The sequence below is a fragment of the Pistacia vera genome, unplaced genomic scaffold (genome assembly GCF_008641045.1).
Source record: "Pistacia vera cultivar Batoury unplaced genomic scaffold, PisVer_v2 Contig829, whole genome shotgun sequence".
NCBI lineage: Eukaryota > Viridiplantae > Streptophyta > Magnoliopsida > Sapindales > Anacardiaceae > Pistacia > Pistacia vera.
In genome coordinates this window covers 644,036-664,209 of record NW_022196700.1, presented here as the reverse complement: position 1 = coordinate 664,209, position 20,174 = coordinate 644,036, and the positions used below count along the sequence as shown (strand labels likewise).

The following is a 20,174-nucleotide window of genomic DNA, read 5'->3' as shown; positions in this document are numbered from 1 at the left end:
GTTTGCTCAACATCCTTGGTAGCTTGCTCTACCTCTTCTAAAACTGTCCCACTTCTCAAAATTATGGCATTTGCTTGCTCACGTGGGTTAGTCACCGTGTTGCTCGGTAAAGAACCTTGAGGTCTCTCATTTAGCTTCTCGACCAATTGGCCTATTTGTACCTCAAGATTCCGAATGGATGCCCCTTGATTTCTAAAATTCATCCTCGTCTCATTCATGAAACCCGTGGTCTCCTGCATGAATTTTCCAGACATGTCTTCCAACTTTGTTACTGTTCCATCTCCCAGTTGATTATTCACCCCTGGTTGGTTGTTTGGCAATGTTCTTTGATTCCATTGACTATTTTGCTGGTTCTGATTGCCCCAAGCTAGATTTGGATGATTTCTTCACCCCGGATTGTATGTGTTAGAGTACGGGTTGTTTTGTTGCCTCTGATTTCCTGCCAAGTAGTTCACTTGCTCCGTTGATGAAGATGACGAAGCAAATGTGTTCCCAACTTGACACTCACTGCTTACATGGTTTCCTGCACAAAAATCACAAGTTAGTTGAGGTGCTTGAATAGAGTTTACCTGCATAGTTCCCAACTATTTTTGAAGTGCAGTGAGTTGGGCTGAGATGGCTGTAAAGGCATCAACTTCATGAAGATTTGAAGATTTTCTTGGTGTTGCTCTCTCATTTGGTCTTTGATAATTATTGCTTGCCAAAACCTCAAGCAACTCATAGGCCTCTTCTGGTGTCTTGTTTTGCAAGACCCCTCCTGAAGCTGCATCCACCATGGTTTGCACGTTACCCATCAGTCCATTGTAAAATGTTTGGACTTGAAGCCAAACTGGCAAGCCATGGTGTGGGCATTTCGTCATTAACTCATTGTATCTCTCCCAAGCCTCATACAATGACTCGGACTCATCTTATAGAAATGATGTGATGTCATTTCTCAATTTTACTGATTTAGCTGGAGGAAAGAACTTGGTAAGGAATTTCTGTGCTAGATCATTCCAAGTTGTTATAGTTCCCGGTGGTAGTGCCATTAACCACCCCTTGGCTTTATCCCCCAATGAGAATGGGAATAACCTCANTAATAATTATGTTCCCATAAAACTAGTATAAGTCACAGTTGCAGTTACACGCCAGATTCCACTTTATTTGGATTCTTAATTGATAAAAAGTTCTCCGAAGTTGGCAAACGTTGGCACTGTTTTGTAGTCATCAAAGGCAGCAGAGGCTCTCTTTTAAGTAGTTAATTTATGCAGAGTAGGTCTTCTTCGTCCAATCAAGAAGTAGATATGAAAGAAACCTACCCTTGATTCATTTCCAATGATGAAGTTATGGGTTCGAATCAAAGTAGACTCTAAGCCCGACTATTTGAAGTTGTGTGAATCTGTGCAAGTATGAGATTAGTATTTAATCAATTGCCTAGGTGTTATATCAGTTGTGTGAATTTGTGAGATTAGTATCAAATGCGTTGCCAATTTTGATTGATCAATGAGTTATTTTCAACACCATAACACTTTTTTTTTTTTTTCCTTTTAATAAATATTCCATGAAGTAGATTAATTTTTTTTTTTTTGGCGGTGATGAAAAATCATTAGTATTAGAACAGCGTGATTCAAAACACCTGGTGGAAATTCTCATATTTTCTGGCTAATGAAAAGTCCATTCAGTGACAGTGACTCAATAGTGAGTTCAACTCCTATCTTTTATATGTAAATATATATACTAATGGTCCATTGATAGGTTGTGCATACCTTGGCCACGTAGATACAATAATTTAATCTCAGTTGAGATAAATTGGAGCAGCATTAGTGTTATAGATAATATATTTATTGGTGAAGCTGTTCTTTTGCTCCTCCAGGTTTTCTTCTGTTTTAACAATGTTTATACAATTTTAAGGTGGTTTATGTATTTTCTATAGGTATGCATGTGAATAGATAAGGATCAAAATTTTGATCTCTAAACATAACTGAGCTTTGAAGGATTTCGTGACCTGTGTACTTAATTAACTCATGTATCATCAAGATTATTTTTCTTTTAATAATAAAAAAAGCCTTTATTATTTGAAGTAGAAGCTCAGGTCAAGAGAAGATCTATTATTGTCGACCGTAGGTTTATTATAGGCNTACAATTCATGATGATGGAGACTAAACGGGGCAGCTAGATTTTTTGTGAGTCTAAATATTAGCTCAACCTTTCTTTATATAGGACTAGGGTTTAGTGCCTTGTGTTTGGACACAAACACTAAACCCCATTCCATTTAGGAATAAGGCCCAACCCTATTCTAAGTAGGAATAGCCTACAAGTTATTCCATGGTGGAATAACTTTAATGGGTATTTTATTTTAAATGAAAAATGTAATTTTGTTAATTCTATTTCATAACGAAATAGGCATGAGCAACAATCCCAAAATTAAGTAAATTTTCATTCACTTAATTACGCAACAGAATTACCAAATTACCCTTAAGGTAAAAATACATAAAATGCCCTTTTTCACTAAAACTCATAAATTGCCATTCTTGGGTTAGCTTATTAAATAGATCAAGATTGTCATTACTGAATCCCAGAATTATGCAACAATGTGATCCTGGAATCATGAAAATCCACTTCATAAGACCCTAAAGCTCTAAAGCTTTATTCTTTGGGATTTCAACTTTCTTATGTGTGTGATCGTAGGCTCCCTATCGAGATAGCAGTGAAATAGTATCGTGATTAACTACCAATCAATCCTTTTACTATTCACAAACCAAGATTAGCCTCTAGCAAGGCATCATGACCACCTAACAGATAGAGACTTAGCGAAGAATGCTACCTGTAAATGGTATGGTTACCATGCAATCAAATCCCTTTATTATTTGTTATCTCATCAAGGCTAAGACACAAAAATAGTGTCAGCCTCAGATATCCTTAATATCCTGGTATTCAGTTACTGGACCAATGGCAAAACAAATATTGGATTGAGTAACAACTTATTCCTACTATGGCCATGGATTTAGTGTTATTGTCACTCAGTCGAATCACGCAATGAGATAAATTCTCCCATACCCAAGAGTGGTGAATTCTTTATCGATCCTCCATAGCCTCAATATACTTCTCGATGTAGCCAATCGCTAACGTTATGATAAATCTAAATAGATCTACTTTAGGGTAGTTCAAACTACACCAATTGGCATACAAGGTGTTCTAATGATCTCAAGTCTAAGGATCACATGCACCACCATCCATTAGAGGATTTGTTCCAACAAAACTGGGGTTAGCATCTATGTGGAATCCTCTGGTAGGTCGGTCCAGTGAACTTGCTTATAACAAGCACTCATGTATTGCAATAGGTTGTCACCAAACAAGCTTAACAAGTGAGATCTGTCACTGCCTTTCGATAGGATCGTTCCACACGATGATAACCTTACCGTATTATCAGTGCCCATGGTCAGATAATACTGAGGCCGTGAACGTTTCTAGAATGGCCACCTTGTGTGATTATAGGGTCCTCACTATTAAGATTTAAACACTCGATACCTTCGTCACGCTTCTACAATCCTAAGGACATATACCAAGACATATATATAATATGAATTATATGATATAAAGAAAAATGCCTTTTTTTGATATAAACATGATTCACAAAGAGTTAATATTTCAATAATTTGATTGGCTCTAGGGCATCTACTCTAACAGTATTCACATCCTCTTAAACAAAATCTTAAAGTCATTTGTTAGTCACTGAATCTTAAGCTCATTTAGAAGCTATTGAGATGTGAAAAACTTACCACTTTATGGACATAGCATCTTTGTGACGTCATTCCTCATAAATTGAATCTTAAGCTAATTTGCTGACAATGTAAGATATGAAAGACTCACCACTTTATGGACATCGCATCTTCGTGGTGTGAGGTCATCACTCCACTATCTAGCAATGTTTTAATAACCAACCCGGGGTGAAACTCGACAAAGTTGCTAGATCTTGGGTTGAGCTGTTTAATAGATTTGATCGGTTGGTCAAATCGTGTTTCAAAAAGTTTAAAATTCAGCAAATACAACCCTAAAAATTTCTTAAGTCCCTACAGGTTTAAAATTTAGCAAACACACCCAAAGTACAAATCAGCGATCGACTAGTTTGTGGCAAAGACACACCAAATGCAACCCAAACCACCTTGTGAGCCCATTCCCTTGAAAATCTACCAAAGATTTGGCAAAAATCGATTTGATTTCGGCTAGATCTCACCACTGCCGACGTTGACAATCCAGCCAGATTTCATCACCGTCGACATTGACCAACCCTCTCCATCGCCATGAAAGTACTCCTCTCAACCTCCTGACCAAAACCATCTCACCCCACCCCCACGTTCGCCTTACCAATCACAGCCAAAAGCTAACTATTGCCGTTGCTGGTTTTTTTCAATTCTTTTTGATTCACTCACCGGAAATCACTTCCATTGCCATGATTGAACTTACCAGTACTTTTTCAAAAGCCTCAACATCCAGCCTTCAATTCTTCCCTAATCATCATTCCAAATTCCAGGGGTTTCAATGAATAGCAAAAGTGGTAACCCAACTTGGTAAAGGCTCCAGGTCCCAGTTGTACCGATTCAACCGATCTGGCCGAACCGGGTTTTAAAACACTGCTAACTAGGTAGTGAACCCACTCTGATACCAATTGTATTGGGTGTGCTCTTGGGTTTCACGAAACCGTCTTCACCCAAAATGTGTCTATTAAGTTAAGAGGATTCAAATCATATAAATTGAATCCCAAACTCATTTTTTGATGATGTGAAATGTGACAAATTATATCCTAATCAACTAAAAGATTGTTACCCCTTTATGGGGTTTTAACACTCTTTTCTAGTGGCTTAGGTGTCTCTCACATTTTCTAAATACAATTTAACATGAGTAAAATATCACTGAAATTAAGCAAAACAACATGTTTTTACAAAGCTATTTTCACTACAATCAAAATATTCAAATATTTTTTTTTTTTTTTTTTTTTGTTTTTTGTTTTTTTGTTTTTTTTTTTTGTTACTGTAGGCCATGAAGCTTTTGGGAATTAGCAATGAATAGAATTCCTAGCTAAGGCAAGTATCTGCAAACAAGTGGGTCCTATTAGCAAATAGGCATTTCTACTCTGGCTTTTCCCTTGGAGCCACAAAACGATCAAATAAGTGACATTAATAAGCCACCACGTCGAGATGATTTCTGTCTGAAAAGAGCCGCCTCTGGGATTGCATATAGCTTGAAAGCCTCTGCGTTCTAGTTTTTATTTCAGCACCGTTTATGAATAAAAATTGTGTTGCATCTTTTTGTAATGGGTAAATTAACTCTTAGCAAGATGTTAATGTGTTAAAATAATAATTATGTGTCCATAAAACTAGTATAAGTCACAGTTGCAGTACACGCCAGATTCCACTTATTTGGATTCTTAATTGATAAAAAGTTCTCCGCAAGTTGGCAAACGTTGGCATGTTTTGTAGTCATCAAAGGCAGCAGAGGCTCTCTTTAAGTAGTTAATTTATGCAGAGTAGGTCTTCTTCGTCCAATCAAGAAGTAGATATGAAAGAAAACCTACCCTTGATATTTCCAATGATGAAGTTATGGTTCGAATCAAAGTAGACTCTAAGCCCGACTATTGAAGTTGGTGAATCTGTGCAAGTATGAGATTAGTTTAATCAATTGCCTAGGTGTTATATCAGTTGTGGTGAATGTGTGCAAGTTGAGATTAGTATCAAATGCCGTTGCCAATTTTGATTGGATCAATGAGTTTTTCAACACCATAACACTTTTTTTTCTTTTATAAATATTCATGAAGTAGATTAATTTTTTTTTTTTGTTTTTTTTTTGGCGGTGATGAAAAAATCATTAGTATTAGAACAGCGTGATTCAAAAACGACCTGGTGGAAATTCTCATACTTTCTGGCTAATGAAAAGTCCATTCAGTGACAGTGACTCAATAGTGAGTTCAACTCCTATCTTTATATGTAATATATATACTAATGGTCCATTGATAGGTTGTGCTACCTGGGCCACGTAGATACAATAATTTAATCTCAGTTGAGATAAATGGAGCAGCATTAGTGTTATAGATAATATATTTATTGGTGAAGCTGTGTTCTTTTCTCTCAGGTTATCTTCTGTTTAACAATGTTTATACAATTTTAAGGTGGTTTTATGTTTTATAGGTATGCATGTGAATAGATAAGGATCAAAATTTTGATCTCAAACATAACTGAGCTTTGAAGGATTTCGTGACCTGTGACTTAATTAACTCATGTATCATCAAGATTATTTTTCTTTTAATAATAAAAAAGCCTTTATTATTTGAAGTAGAAGCTCAGGTCAAGAGAAGATCTATTATTGTCGACGTAGGTTTATTATAGGCTTGATCGTTAAGCTCCTTTTGATGAATTCTCTCGCAAAGGGTTGGCTTGCCGAAAACTTCAATACTAAAATTAGTTTTTAAAATATTATATTTCTCGAAAACTATTGGGGATTGCCGTTAATTTATTTATCTTTTCAAGTGATCAAATCACGGAGTCATTTTCAGCTAGTAATCCAATGAAAGTGATTGGCCAAAAATGTGCACAGAAGCGTGATTTTTCCACCAAAGGTTTCATTTTTCTTTCCTTTAGGTCATTTTTAGTTTGGTGCAATTCAAGATGTTAAGCAAAAAAGGCTTTTTTGATTGGCAAATTAGGTTTGGTACATTCAAAATGTTGTGCGTGGAAACAATTGAAGAAAGTGGCTTCTAGAAACTAAGTTGCAAAGTTTGTATGCTCAAGAAGTTTTTCATATTTTGATTCTTTCCTGGGTAATGTTTACATATACAAATCTTGTCTAAACTCTTCGTTTAATCTAATATGTTACGATTAACAATTTTGACATTATATTTGAAGTTTTTTTTAATTTATTTTTCTTTTTCAATCTTTCTAATCACATTAGGCACAATCAAATTCTATCAAGAGTTTACATAGTGTACCACACATTTAGGTTATTCATTTTATACTTTCACTTCTTTTTTTATCCCTCTCCAATTCATAAAATACTAAAAACTTACGTCTAATTTCATATTGATTTGTGTTTTAAAAAGAAATCAATATATCTTTTGAAATCATTTTTCCCAAAAATGATACTGAAAAGGAAACTATTCTAGAAAGTTATAGTGATAAAAACTTATATTACTAGATATAAACTTGCAATGTGTAAATATAAGACTATAAACTATAGTTACTAGCTTTCTTTCTTACACTTGAACAAAAAATAAATAGATAATAAAAAGAAAAATTTTCAGTCCCTTCAATATGATAATCCTAACTCATCGTTGATGCAAAGTGAAAGTTTGTTTAACATAATGATTTACCAAGTTGTTAATCAATTGTGGAATACGTGTTGATTTTGTTCATCGGTGTTGTGGGTATGGTTATTCAACATATTCATCGTTATCAATATAAACATAAATAAAGCACACAAGCATATTTACATGGGACCGGTGAATAGTCTACATCCAGGGACCAAGTCCAGACGAAGCAACCAACTACAGCAAAATTCAAAGTTTTATACAAAGTTGAAGTTAAGCTAAACGATGTAAAACACTCCATGTTCACAAACATCGAACATCGCCCTTTGGATGATCCACCGTCTTGCCACAACTTGCTTGAATAGCTCGAGCTCCACTCAAGCTTCAACGTTGAAGACAACCTTCAGCTCCACAACTTGAAATCCCTTCAAGCTTCATCAACAAAACAATGTTCCAACAAAATCAACAAACTAAGATTAGCAATGTATTTTGAGCATTAAAAAACAAAAGGAAACATAACCTAAAACTAATAAACTCTCTAAGGAATTTCAGAGAACACAACAGGAGAGAATTCAAGTTCAAAAGTAAATGCAAAAAATGAAGAAGATTATAAAGAATCCTTGAGCAAGAAACCCTTAGACAGCCAGTTGACAAAGCCTACACATGTTTGACTATTTTAGGAAAGTTTTCAACAACTGTTAGGACTATATTTGAAAAGTAAAACAAATTTCCAAGACCACATCTGAAATATTGACACTTGTATTTAGACCATCACGCATTTAGTCCTGGATAAAATCCAATAGCCAATGAAAACTCAACATTTGTACTAAGGTCTAACTACACGACTGTTTACACATTTGACTTAATGTGTCCACATATTTTGCAATAAAACTAGACTAAAAAAATGTGAACACGTCTCTGCAGAATGTCATGGCATGTGTAAACTATAGACATGATTGAGCTTAACCAAATGAACGTACAAACATTAGAAATGCATGTACCACCAGACTTCGTAAGTTGACAAAACTACTTACATTTCCCCCTTTGTCAAAATTATGAAGAAAGCTCAATTTTGATCTAATGATTACACAAACCTGTCTCGAACATAGCTAACAACACATTATAGAGACAAATAAGTAACAACCTACACCAAAAAAAAAAAAAAAAAAAAAAAATATCTCATGTAAACATATATTCAATCAAGCATAGAGATCTATGAACAAAAAAAGAGCTTAAAAAAAAAACAAGTCAGTTCATCATCAACAAAACAGTTCAATAAACAAAAACAAAGCTCCCCCTCAGCAAGCACACCCCTGAGTGTTAAAACTACTTCATATTTTAGCCAACATTGACTAGAACACAAAATCAACAATAAAAAAAAGGCAATTCATTTTAACTAACATTATACAAAAAAAAACCGACAAAAACTATTCAAATTTATCAGCAAAAAGCACACATTTTTTAACAAAAATAAAAAAACCTCAACTACCATCAACAATAAAAAAATCTACTTGCATAATCATCTATCTACTCCCCTCTTCGCTCAAGGTTTGAACCAAACCTTCAATGTCTGCTTGAATTTTGTGGGAGTTTATCCTTTGGGAGTTTTACCTCTTGTAGCTCTTGTTTAATTTTTCCTCCATGAGAACCAAATGATGCTAAAACTTGTTGTTAGTTGCTTCAGCAAGATCTAAAGTAGTAGGGGTTGGGGAGGCTTGAACAATTGGAGGCACTTCTCTTCATGAGTAGCTGGTTGGGTAGGAACTTGTTGAGTAGCAACTTAATCTTGTTCTTGGGAGACGGTAGGGAAAACATGATCAACTCTGGTTTCTTACCAGCTCTTCTAGACGATCCACTCTCCATGCAAAGTGGTGTGAAGATCAGCAATCTATTGAGAGAGCTATTGGTGCATTACCAAGTGTTTTCTCCTATTAAGACACATTATATAAACTTGGACACCGGAGTAGTCTGAATTAGGCAACAGATGAGGATGATGGAACATCCTTAGTAGAGGCAGGGTTAAAGCCAGATATCTTAATGGTTTTGCCAATGATCAGCTTAATTTTCAAGAAAGATTCATTGGCTTACCTCTTGGGGTTGTAAGGAGTGATGATCCTATGAATCAGGGATGGAAAATGCAAGGCTAGGGTTGAGCTTTTGAACTCAACAACTGCTCTAATGCTAGAGTAAATCAAGGTTCCTATCTATCTTTTTCCTAGTTCCAATCCCGTAAATTAACTGAGCCTTTTCAATCCTAATAGATGAGTTATGCAAGAAAGGTGACCAGTTGGTCAGGGCAATCTTGAACATAGCTTTATAGGAAGATGTTAGCACACTTGGTTGAAGATAGCCACATTCAGGCCATTTTGAAACAGACCCACCAGTCTTCTTTTTGGCCATTTTGTCAAAATCATCCAGTTTGATAATCAAATCCTCTGGATCCTCAACAACAGGCAAACTAAGGGCAGATCTTGTGATAGTAATAACATCTAATTGAACATGTGATTCACACAACAAAGGTTTACAAACAATGTGCTTATTGTATGAAGAACATAAAAAATATAGAGAAGAAAAAAGACTATTTTGGAAAACTGATTAAACTTTTCTTATTAAACACAGTAGCTACACTTCACAATTTATACTCATAATTGCTTCGATCCATGTCAAAATAAATCTCTACCGTTCATAAGATGAAACAAACACAAATCTCTATATTTTTAACCCTTCGATCTTGTTTAGAGAGAATCTTTTTTTCTTTTGAGGCGCATTCTATATTGAAGAAGACCACGTGTGCTATAGGTTGGCGCAAAAAATAATTACTTTTGAAGACTTTCTATTGAACCATTTTTGGAGTAAAACGACTCTGTAATTTTCAAGGATAAAAGAGCAGAAATACAACACAAGAGTTTGTCATTTTTAGCTTAAGTTTGAGGCTTGGATGTTAGAGTAGATGCCCTAGAGCCAATCAATTATTGTAGAATTGACTCTTTGTAATAATGTGCATTAATCAATAAAAGGCATTTTATTCTATATGGCGTAAATCATTATTATTGCAATATGTATTGATATATGTCCTTCAAATGGTAGAACCATGACGAGGGTATCAAGTGTTTCAAATCTTGATAGTGAGAACCCTATGAGCACATATGGTGGCCATTCTAGAAACGTCCGTAGCCCTAGTATTATTCTAAAGTAAGGGCACAGATAATATGGTAATGTTATCACAGTGTTGAACGACCCTGTCGAAAGGCAGTGACTGATCTCACTTGTTAAGGTTGTTTGGTGACAGCCTGGTGTAACACATGGGTGCTTGCTGCAGGCGAATACACCGCAGCAAGTTCACTGGATTGACCCACTAGAGGATTCCATATGGATGGTAACCCTAGTGTCTATGGAACAAATCCTCTAATGAATGGTGGTGCATGTGATCCTTAGACTTGAGATCATCGGATCGCCTTGTGCACCGATTGATACAGTTTGACACTAGCCTAACGCAGTTCTTTTCAGAGCTTTCAATACGGTAGTGATTGGCTGCATCAAGGAGTATATCAAGACTATGGTGGATAGACAGAGGATTCATCACTCCCGGGTACGAGAGAAGTTATCTCATGGCGTAATTCAGTAAATGGCAATGACACTAAAACTGTGGCCACAGTGGGATTGAGTTATTGCTCTATCCAGTTTATAATACAGGTTATTGGTCTAGAAACTGAATACATAATATCGAGAGTAACCGGAGGTTGACACTATTTCCATGCCTTCGTCTCGTCGAGATAATGTATGATGAAAGGATCAAATTGTACAGTAACCATATTGTTGACAGGTAGCTATTTTGCTGAATCTGAATTTATCGGGTGGCCATGATGCCTTGCTAGGGTCCAATCTTGGTCTGTGTACAATAAGACGATTAATTGGTATTAATCGCGATACTATACACTATCGATTTGATGAGGAGCCTATGGGTCACACACATAGAAGATAATTTAAGAGCCATGAAGTTAGAAGGGCGTTTTCGTCTTTTTAGGGTGAAAGGGTATTTTGGTAATTTCATAGTGCAATTAAATTTGCTAAGGTCATAGCCTTTATTTAATTTATTAGAAAAATTAAATAAGTGAAATTACGTTTAAATATGTGTTCGCATATATTTAAATAAATTATCATTATATATATATATATATATTAAATATATATTAATTGATTTTTAATTGAGATAATGATGAATTAAAATAAATATCTAATTGGGAGTGTTTGGAAACAAGGGGTGTTTGGTTTAGAGCCCAAGCCTATTCCATATGGGAATAGGGCAATTAAACTTGACTATTTAAACAAAAGTTAAATTGAGAAACAAGTTAAGAAATTCATTTCATTCATTCATTGAAAGAAAGAAAACACACAAACCTTTTTCACTCTCACACGCCAGTTTTGGGTTTTGATTGAAAATCAAAATATTCTTCATTCTTCTCCTTTGTTTCTTAAGGCTAAAGAGGATCTAGCAAATCCCTCTTTAGTTCTTTGTGATTATCTTTGTGTGGACTACGTTGGTTCGATCCTACATTTGGGTCGGTAGCAAAATACATTCAGAGACAACTTGGAGGAGCCTCCAAATGTGCGTATGATTTCTTAAATGTTGAACCGATTTTTCTGCAGATTTAATATACATTGTATAAACTATAAATTTTTACCCGGATCTTGGTTCTAAGGAACGATCCATGTTGTTTATGTTTTTGTTTTCCGTTGCGTAAATGGGTCATTTACTAACAGTGGTATCAGAGCCTCGAGTATCAAATTTTACAGTTTATTATATGAACTATAACATGTATTTGGTTGATAACATGTTATTTTTGAAAAATCTGCAAAATCTGAAGAATCTGCGTATAGATGAATGATTCAAATGATAAATTTGTTTAATAATGTGTTGATGGATGTTATATTGGTTGGTTGATGTCCTGGTTGAACGTGTGTGCGTTCGATTTGATTTGGATTTGTGTTATTACCCAAAAACTACAAAAAACACGAACTGTTCATATTGGGGATTTCCAGGTTTTGCCGCAGCGACATGCTCCTTGGAAATTTTTGCCGTGGCGACGTGGCTGTTGCCCAATTTTGTGTTTTTGCGAAGGGACCGAACTGCAGTTTTAATAACCTATAAAGCCAATGATCATTCTACACATTTAAGAGGGTAATTAATAAATAACCCACCCGATCAAAAATTGATTGTTTTTTAAATGTATGCTATGTACTTGTTTGTATATTGCATGGTGCCCGATATATGAGCCTTAGACCTATGGTGAATGTTTTAAAATATTTTTGGATATGTATGGTTGTATAATTTATTAAATAGGGCCTACGTGTCCTGCCTTTCTCCTCTTCTCAATGTACATTCTCTTCTCATCTCATTCCCCTCGAATGTAAATTGAGGTTTCTAAATTTATTGATGTAAAGAATTTTGTATAATTATTCTTATTGTAAATTTAGAATGATGTATTTGTAATGTACTTAAAGACGGAGCAAAGGACGAGGCAACCATACTTGAAGACTCAAGATATTTATTACAGGACCCCTAGGTGACCCACCGATTCCTCTAGGCTCGAGGAAATCGGTTTTAGTTGGGCCATGTACCGGCACGTTTTAATATTGTGTTTAGAATGTATGCTAAGGTTGAATGTTGAATAACATGCCAAACAATGTCATTCTAACAAAGATAATAATCTAGTGAGACATTAAATAGCAAACCCTCAATTAAAGGATATCAAGTCATGTGAGCCTTCCATCACCATGGTTTTAATCAAACCACTGTTCGTTGAAACCTTGTTTGCCAAAGCGAAGGGTACACTTCTACCAGTGGGAGGTTAAAATGCATTGGAGTTTTCCTTAATGGTGATGGGTCGACTTAAAATGACAGTTTTGCTTGTTTGCCAAAGCGAAGGGTACACTTCTACCAGTGGGAGGTTAAAATGCATTGGAGTTTTCCTTAATGGTGATGGGCTGACTTAAAATGATGGTTTTGCTTGTTCGCCAAAGCGAAGGTTGATAAACACGTCATAGGCATAGTAGAGCAGTACACATATTGTGTGTATGTGGTGACATGTAGTGTCCACTCTACGGATACCGAGAATCACACTTGAGGACAATGGTTGGAGCCATTGGATTGTGTGATTGGCTTGTTGGCTTTTTCACATTTGAGGTTGATAGTAGGAGCTATCAACTGGTGTGGATTAAGTTTGTTAGCCTACCTAATCAACTCATTTTGGCTTGTTCGCCAAAACTAAGGGTTGAAATGGGCCAGATGGGATCTCAGTCCACTAGGAAAGTCAACGGGCTTTCCCGATTAATAGTGAGGGCTATTGACTTGAGTAAAATTGTGGGAGCATTGTTTAATAAAAGACCATATTAAATAATAATGAACTTTATAATGACTTTATTTTTCTGCAATTGTAGATTCACCAAAATGACCATTATGAACTTGCGACCGATAATCGAGAAAGAAAACAGGTTGGATGGATCCAATTTCTCAGACTGGTATCATAATCTTCGGATTATACTCAAGCCAGAAAAGAAAATGTATATCCTTGAAAAGCCATACTTGGCTGAGCTTGAACCTAATGCCACTCAGGAAGTAAAGGATACTTATCAAAAGTTCCTTGATGATGATGATAGTGTTCAATGCTTGATCATAGCATCGATGAAACCTATGCTGCAAAAGCAGCATGAGAATATGGACGCTTCTTCCATTATTCTACACCTCAAGGAGCTTTTCGAAACAAATGCTCAACATGAGAGGTACAAGGTGTCGAAAGCACTATTTGGGAGTCGTCTGACTGAGGGATCCCAAGTTGGTCCTCATGTGCTCAAAATGATCAAGCATATAGAGAGGCTTGAGACTTTGAGATGTGGCTTGGATGTAGAATTACAAATGCATTTAATTCTACAATCCTTGCCTGACTCTTATGCTCCGTTCATAATGAATTTCAATATGAACACAATGGAGAAAACCCTGTCTAAACTTTTGAACATGCTGAGGACTGCAGAGCAGGACTTGAAAACATCCAAGCCTGTTTTACTGGTTGCTGCCAGTAAAGCAAAGGGTAACAGCAAGGGTAAGGCCAAGGCCAAACCCAAGCCCAAAGGATAGGCTGCTCTTGGTCCTAAGAGTAGCATAGGGAAGGGCAAGGTAGTCTGCTTCTTTTGTGGTAAGCCTGGCCACTGGAGGAAACACTGGAAGGTTTTCCTCTCAAGTAAGAAGAAGTCAGATGCTATGACTTCAGGTATTTTTATGATTGAGATTAATTTCTCTCCCTCAACATCTTGGGTCATTGACACAGGATGTGGTACTCACATTTGTACTGATGTACAGGGACTAAGGCAGAGTAGAGTGCTCGCCAAGGGAGAGGTGGACCTATGAGTTCGAAATGGAGCCAATGTGGCTACATTGGCTGTAGGGACTTATTGTTTATCTTTGCCTAAGGGCTTGTTGTTGGAACTATATAATTGTTATCACGTACCTTCTATTTCTAGAAATATTATTTCAGTATCTGCTTTGGATAATATGGGGTATCATTTTGAGATATCTAATGGATTGTTGTCCTTTAGTTTGAATGGTATTCTGTTTGGAATTTCAAGGTTATATAATGGATTATATGTTCTTGATTTAAACAATAAGGATATTCTCAATATTGAAACCAAGAAAGCTAAACATAGCGATCAAAACCAGACATATCTCTAGCACTGTAGATTGTGTCATGTTAATAAGACTCGCATTGCAAAACTTCAAAGGGATGGAGTTTTGGACCCTTTTTACTTTCAATCATTTGAGGTATGCGAGTCATGCCTTTTAGGCAAGATGACCAAGTCTTTTTTCACAAGACAAGGTGAAAGGGTTACTGAGCTGTTAGGCATCATCCATAGTGACGTATGTGGTCCACTAACAGTTGAGGTCAGAGGTGGATATTCATACTTTATCACATTTACTGATGATTTCAGTATATATAGTTATGTCTACCTTATGAGACATAAATTTGAAGCCTTTGATAAATTCAAGGAATTCAGGAATGAAGTATAAAATATGTTGGACAAAAGTATTAAAGCTCTTCGATCAGTCGAGGAGGTGAATACTTATGCTCAGGGTTTTTAGAACACTTGAAGGAATGTGGGGTAGTATCACAACTCACCCCTCCTTATACACCCCAACACAATGGAGTGTCAAAAAGGAGGAACAGTACCTTACTTGACATGGTTAGGTCCATGATGAGTTTTAGTGATTTACCTACATCGTTTTGGGGTCATGCCCTAGAGACTACGACTCACGTCTTGAACCGTGTGCTGTCAAAATTTGTAGATAAGACTCCATATGAGCTATGGAGTGGGCGAAAGCCCAACTTGTCTTATCTAAGGATTTGGGGTTGCGAAGCTTATGTTAAGAAATTGACTTCGAACAAGCTGGGCCCAAAATCCTGTAAATGTATATTTGTGGGGTATCCAAAGGAGACCAAAGGATACTATTTCTACCACCCAGAAGAGCGCAAAATTTTTGTTGCTCGATCTGGTGTCTTCCTAGAAAAGGAATATTTTCTAAGAAGTACTAGTGGGAGAAAAGTAGAACTCGATGAAGTTCTAGAACCACAAGATATACTAGACGAAGGACGGGATGATGTGCCACAGGAAGTGGTTGAGCATCATGAGGAGGTTACTCCACAACTTGTGGATCAAAGTGAACTACCTCAAGTAGCACAGGAGCTACGTAGATCTGGGAGAGTACGCCATGAGCCCGAGAGATACGGTTATCTCATGACTCAACATGGTGACGTACTAGTCTACCAAGACGATGAACCCAGAACCTACGAAGACGCTATATCGGATCCAGATTCCGTTAAATGGCTTGAAGCCATGAAATCTGAGATGGACTCCATGTACCAGAACCAAGTGTGGTCTCTGGTGGAACCACCTGAAGGGGTAAAACCCATAGGGTGTAAATGGGTCTTCAAGAAGAAGACTGACATGGATGGCAACGTGCATACTTATAAAGCACGACTGGTTGCCAAAGGTTTCAAACAAATTCATGGCAGTGACTATGAAGAAACCTTTTCGCCAGTTGCCATGATTAAATCCATCCGGATTATGCTTGCGATTGTTGCATATCATGACTATGAGATTTGGCAAATGGATGTCAAAACAGCTTTTGTAACGCCCACATGGAGGTATGTAATTTAATTTATGTTCTTATACCCTTAGTTGGATTTTGTTAAAGTTATTTTGAGAAAAATGTGAAGAAAATCCCTTAAACTTTCATTAGGGGTAAAATGGTCTTTTCACTCAAAATTAGTTGAAAAATTGGGGAGTGAAAAGAGATAGAATTTCATGGAGAATACAATAAAAATGAGGGCATTATTGTAATTGACTAAGGGACATAGATGAAATTTCCAAGAAAGAGCAAGGGCAAAATGGGAAGGCATGTGTTAATTGTAAGTTAATAAGGGTTTGGGTTTAGAAAAGCCTTCATTTTTTCTTCTTCACTGCCATTCCCAATCACCACTTCCTCTCAACTCTTCTTTCAATATTTCAAAATTTTTAGAGGGCTTTTTGAGTAGTTTGGGGTCGAAAGTTAATCTAAGGCATCCTAAGGTAAGGATTTTTGCTTTAGATGTGAAGTTTTGCTTATATATGGATATTGAAGTCTTATGGTTTTATTGTTTAAAGTTGTAGAGAAGAGATAAGCTGTCAAAGGAAAGGAAAAGTGTTAGTGAAATCTCTCCATTACAAGGTAAGTAAGTCCAACCCAAGTTGAGATTTGAGAAATCCTTTGAGTAGAAATTGAGTAGAGATTTATGTATGTATAAATATGTTATGTTATTGAGATGAGTTGAGATGAATATTTGCTTTGTGGTTGTTGAATACACTTCAATTATGGGAAGTGTTATTGAGTGATGAGAATGTAGTTTGAGATGAAATTAAGAGAATTGGAGAAGTATTGTGGGAGTGTTTGTGCCGTGGGGTTATGGTGATGATACAAGAGAGTTTTTCTCTCATTTTGGATTTTTTAGGAAATAAATTGAATGATAATTAAATTAGGGTTTGTTTAGGCACAATTGTTGTTTGATGAAATGCCTAAGTGAGAACATGTTACCATGGTTGCCCTGTCACATCTGTGACCTTCTAAGTGATATTTGGGCATCTTACAGATTGAACTGGGTTGAGAACAAAACATAAAAGTTGTAGCCCTATCTCTAATCTTTAAAACAAGATAAAAAACGTAGCAATCTGATGTGTATAACTCAAGTTACGTCTTCTTTAGTGTAACCTATGTAGAATGACTATCTTGATGCAACATTGCATTTGTGCATTTCATAAGTGCATTAATCCTTATAAATTAATTGTGCATTGAGAAGTAGCCTGAGAAAGAGTAGAGAACTTTGTGAATGAACTACTCTAAGAGTAGAGAGAATGAGAAAAACACAAAGAGCAGGTTGGTGTTTTGTGAACTCCACCCGGCAGTCACGAAGAGTGGGTTGGTGCTTTGTGAACTCCACCTGGCCGTGCCTCCGGTAAGATGAGGCCATGACATTCAAGTGAGAAAGAATGAGAAAAATATGAGAAAGAATAAAGAGAGAATGAGTAAAGTCACGAAGAGTGGGTTGGTGCTTTGTGAACTCCACCCGGCTGTGCCTCCGGTAAGATGAGGCCGTGACTTACAATAGAAAATTAATAAAAGAAAGATGCGTGAAAGAGAAAATAAATGAGACGAGAAGTGTGTAAGGAAAGAATTAAGAGAATGAGTTACGGGGACAGACGAGTAGAGGATTTACTTACTAAGCATTACTTTTGTGCTCACCACGTTGTTTTTCTTTGTGTTTACAAGATCTAGGTGAGGACGCGATCGGATTGGCATCGGCAAGCGAGGAGCAATAGCTACACTGTCCACTGTTTTTAATAAATTTTTGTAAAATGATATCTTATTTGGTAATAAGAATGTTTATATGTCATAAAAGAAAATTTTGGGCCTATCTACTTTTGTTGATATAAATGCATTTTACTTTATGTATTTCTATGAGTATCCTAGTATAAAGGAGTTATTACAGCTTTCCTGAACGGAAATCTTGTGGAGGATGTGTATATGACACAACCTGATGGTTTCGTTCTTGATGGACAATCTAATAGGGTATGCAAGTTGCAGAGATCCATTTATGGACTCAAGCAAGCTTCAAGGAGCTGGAACATTCGTTTTGATGAAGCTGTAAAAGAATTTGGTTTTATCAAGAATGAAGATGAGCCCTGTGTTTACAAGAAAGTGAGTGGGAGCGCAGTAGTATTCTAGTGTTGTATGTCGATGACATACTTCTGATCGGGAATGATATATCAAACTTGCAGTCGGTAAAGACTTGGTTATCCAAGTGCTTCTCCATGAAGGACTTAAGGGAAGTAGCCTACATCATTGGTATAAAGATCTATCGTGATAGATCACGTAGGTTGCTTGGCCTCAGTCAGAGTGCATATATTGACAAGGTACTGAAAAGATTCAATATGGAAGAATCCAAGAAGGGATTTCTTTCGATGTCACATGGTGTTTATCTCTGTAAGGAATTGTGTCCTAGAATACAAGATGAGAGAGATAAGATAAAAAGGATACTATATGCATCAGCAATTGGATCCATCATGTATGCCATGTTATGTACTCGGATTGATGTCTCGTGTGCTTTGAGCACTTGTAGTAGATATCAATCGGATCCAGGTGAGCATCACTGGATGGTTGTCAAGAATATTCTTAAGTACCTAAAGAGGACTAAGGATATGTTCTTGGTTTATGGAGGGGAAGATGAGTTCACTATAAGAGGATACAATGATGCTAGTTTCCAAACATACAAAGATGATTATCGATCGCAATCAGGGTTTGTATTTTGTCTCAATGGCGGTGCAGTGAGCTGGAAGAGCTCCAAGCAAAGCACTGTAGTGGACTCTACAATGGAGGATGAGTATATTGCATTGTCAGATGCAGCCAATGAGGTAGTCTGGATTAAGAAGTTCATTACTGAACTTGGTATGGTTCCCATGAAACAAGTTAAGAAATTCATTTCATTCATTCATTGAAAGAAAGAAAACACACATCCCTTTTCCACTCTCACATGCCAGTTTTGGGTTTTGATTGAAAATCAAAATATTCTTCATTCTTCTTCTTTGTTTCTTAAGACTAAAGAGGATCTAACAAATCCCTATTTAGTTCCTTGCAATTATCTTCGTGTGGACTATGTCGGTTCGATCCTACACTTGGGTCGGTAGCAGAATACATTCAAAGACAACTTGGAGGAGCATCCAAACGTGTGTATGATTTCTTAAACCTTGAACTGATTTTTCTATAGATTTAATATATATTGTATAAACTGTAAATTTGCACCCGGATCTTGGTTCTAAGGAACGATCCATGTTGTTTATGTTTTTGTTTTTCCTTGCGTAAATAGGTCATTTACTAACATTGGATTCACAGTCAACATCGTCCCTTAAACAAAAAACTCAAGTAAAACAATCATCATAGAGTTCAAGTTCAGTTCAAGCTTAGCTCAAGTTATCATCCCTTAGGCTCAGGTGTGAAACCTTTTTAAGGCTGCTTTAAGTTTCAATGACAGTTTCATCACTATCTCCAATCATTAATCTTCAATACTTTTTGATTCAGATATAGAATTTGAAGCTTGTACTTGAGATAATAATCATCCCTCAAGCAAAAATTCAAAGGGAGAAGCAAAAATACAGAGTTGATCATGAAGAAGTTGAAAGCGAGAACTAGATAGAGGTGTGGTTAAAATGTCTACAACTTGAAAAGAGGAGGCAACAAATTGTACAACCAGGCGCTTAGATTGAACCATTTCACAAAAAAAAATTCACATCAATTTCAATGTGTTTTGTGCGGGCATGG

The 20,174-nt window shown here is 36.4% G+C and overlaps 1 non-coding gene across 1 annotated transcript; it reads left to right on the top strand.

The window, feature by feature from the left end:
* The first annotated feature begins 834 nt into the window (after positions 1-834).
* Positions 835-941, top strand: LOC116118022. The gene has a single exon (XR_004126075.1). It is a non-coding gene; the product is annotated as a small nucleolar RNA R71 (small nucleolar RNA).
* The last annotated feature ends 19,233 nt before the right edge of the window (positions 942-20,174 follow it).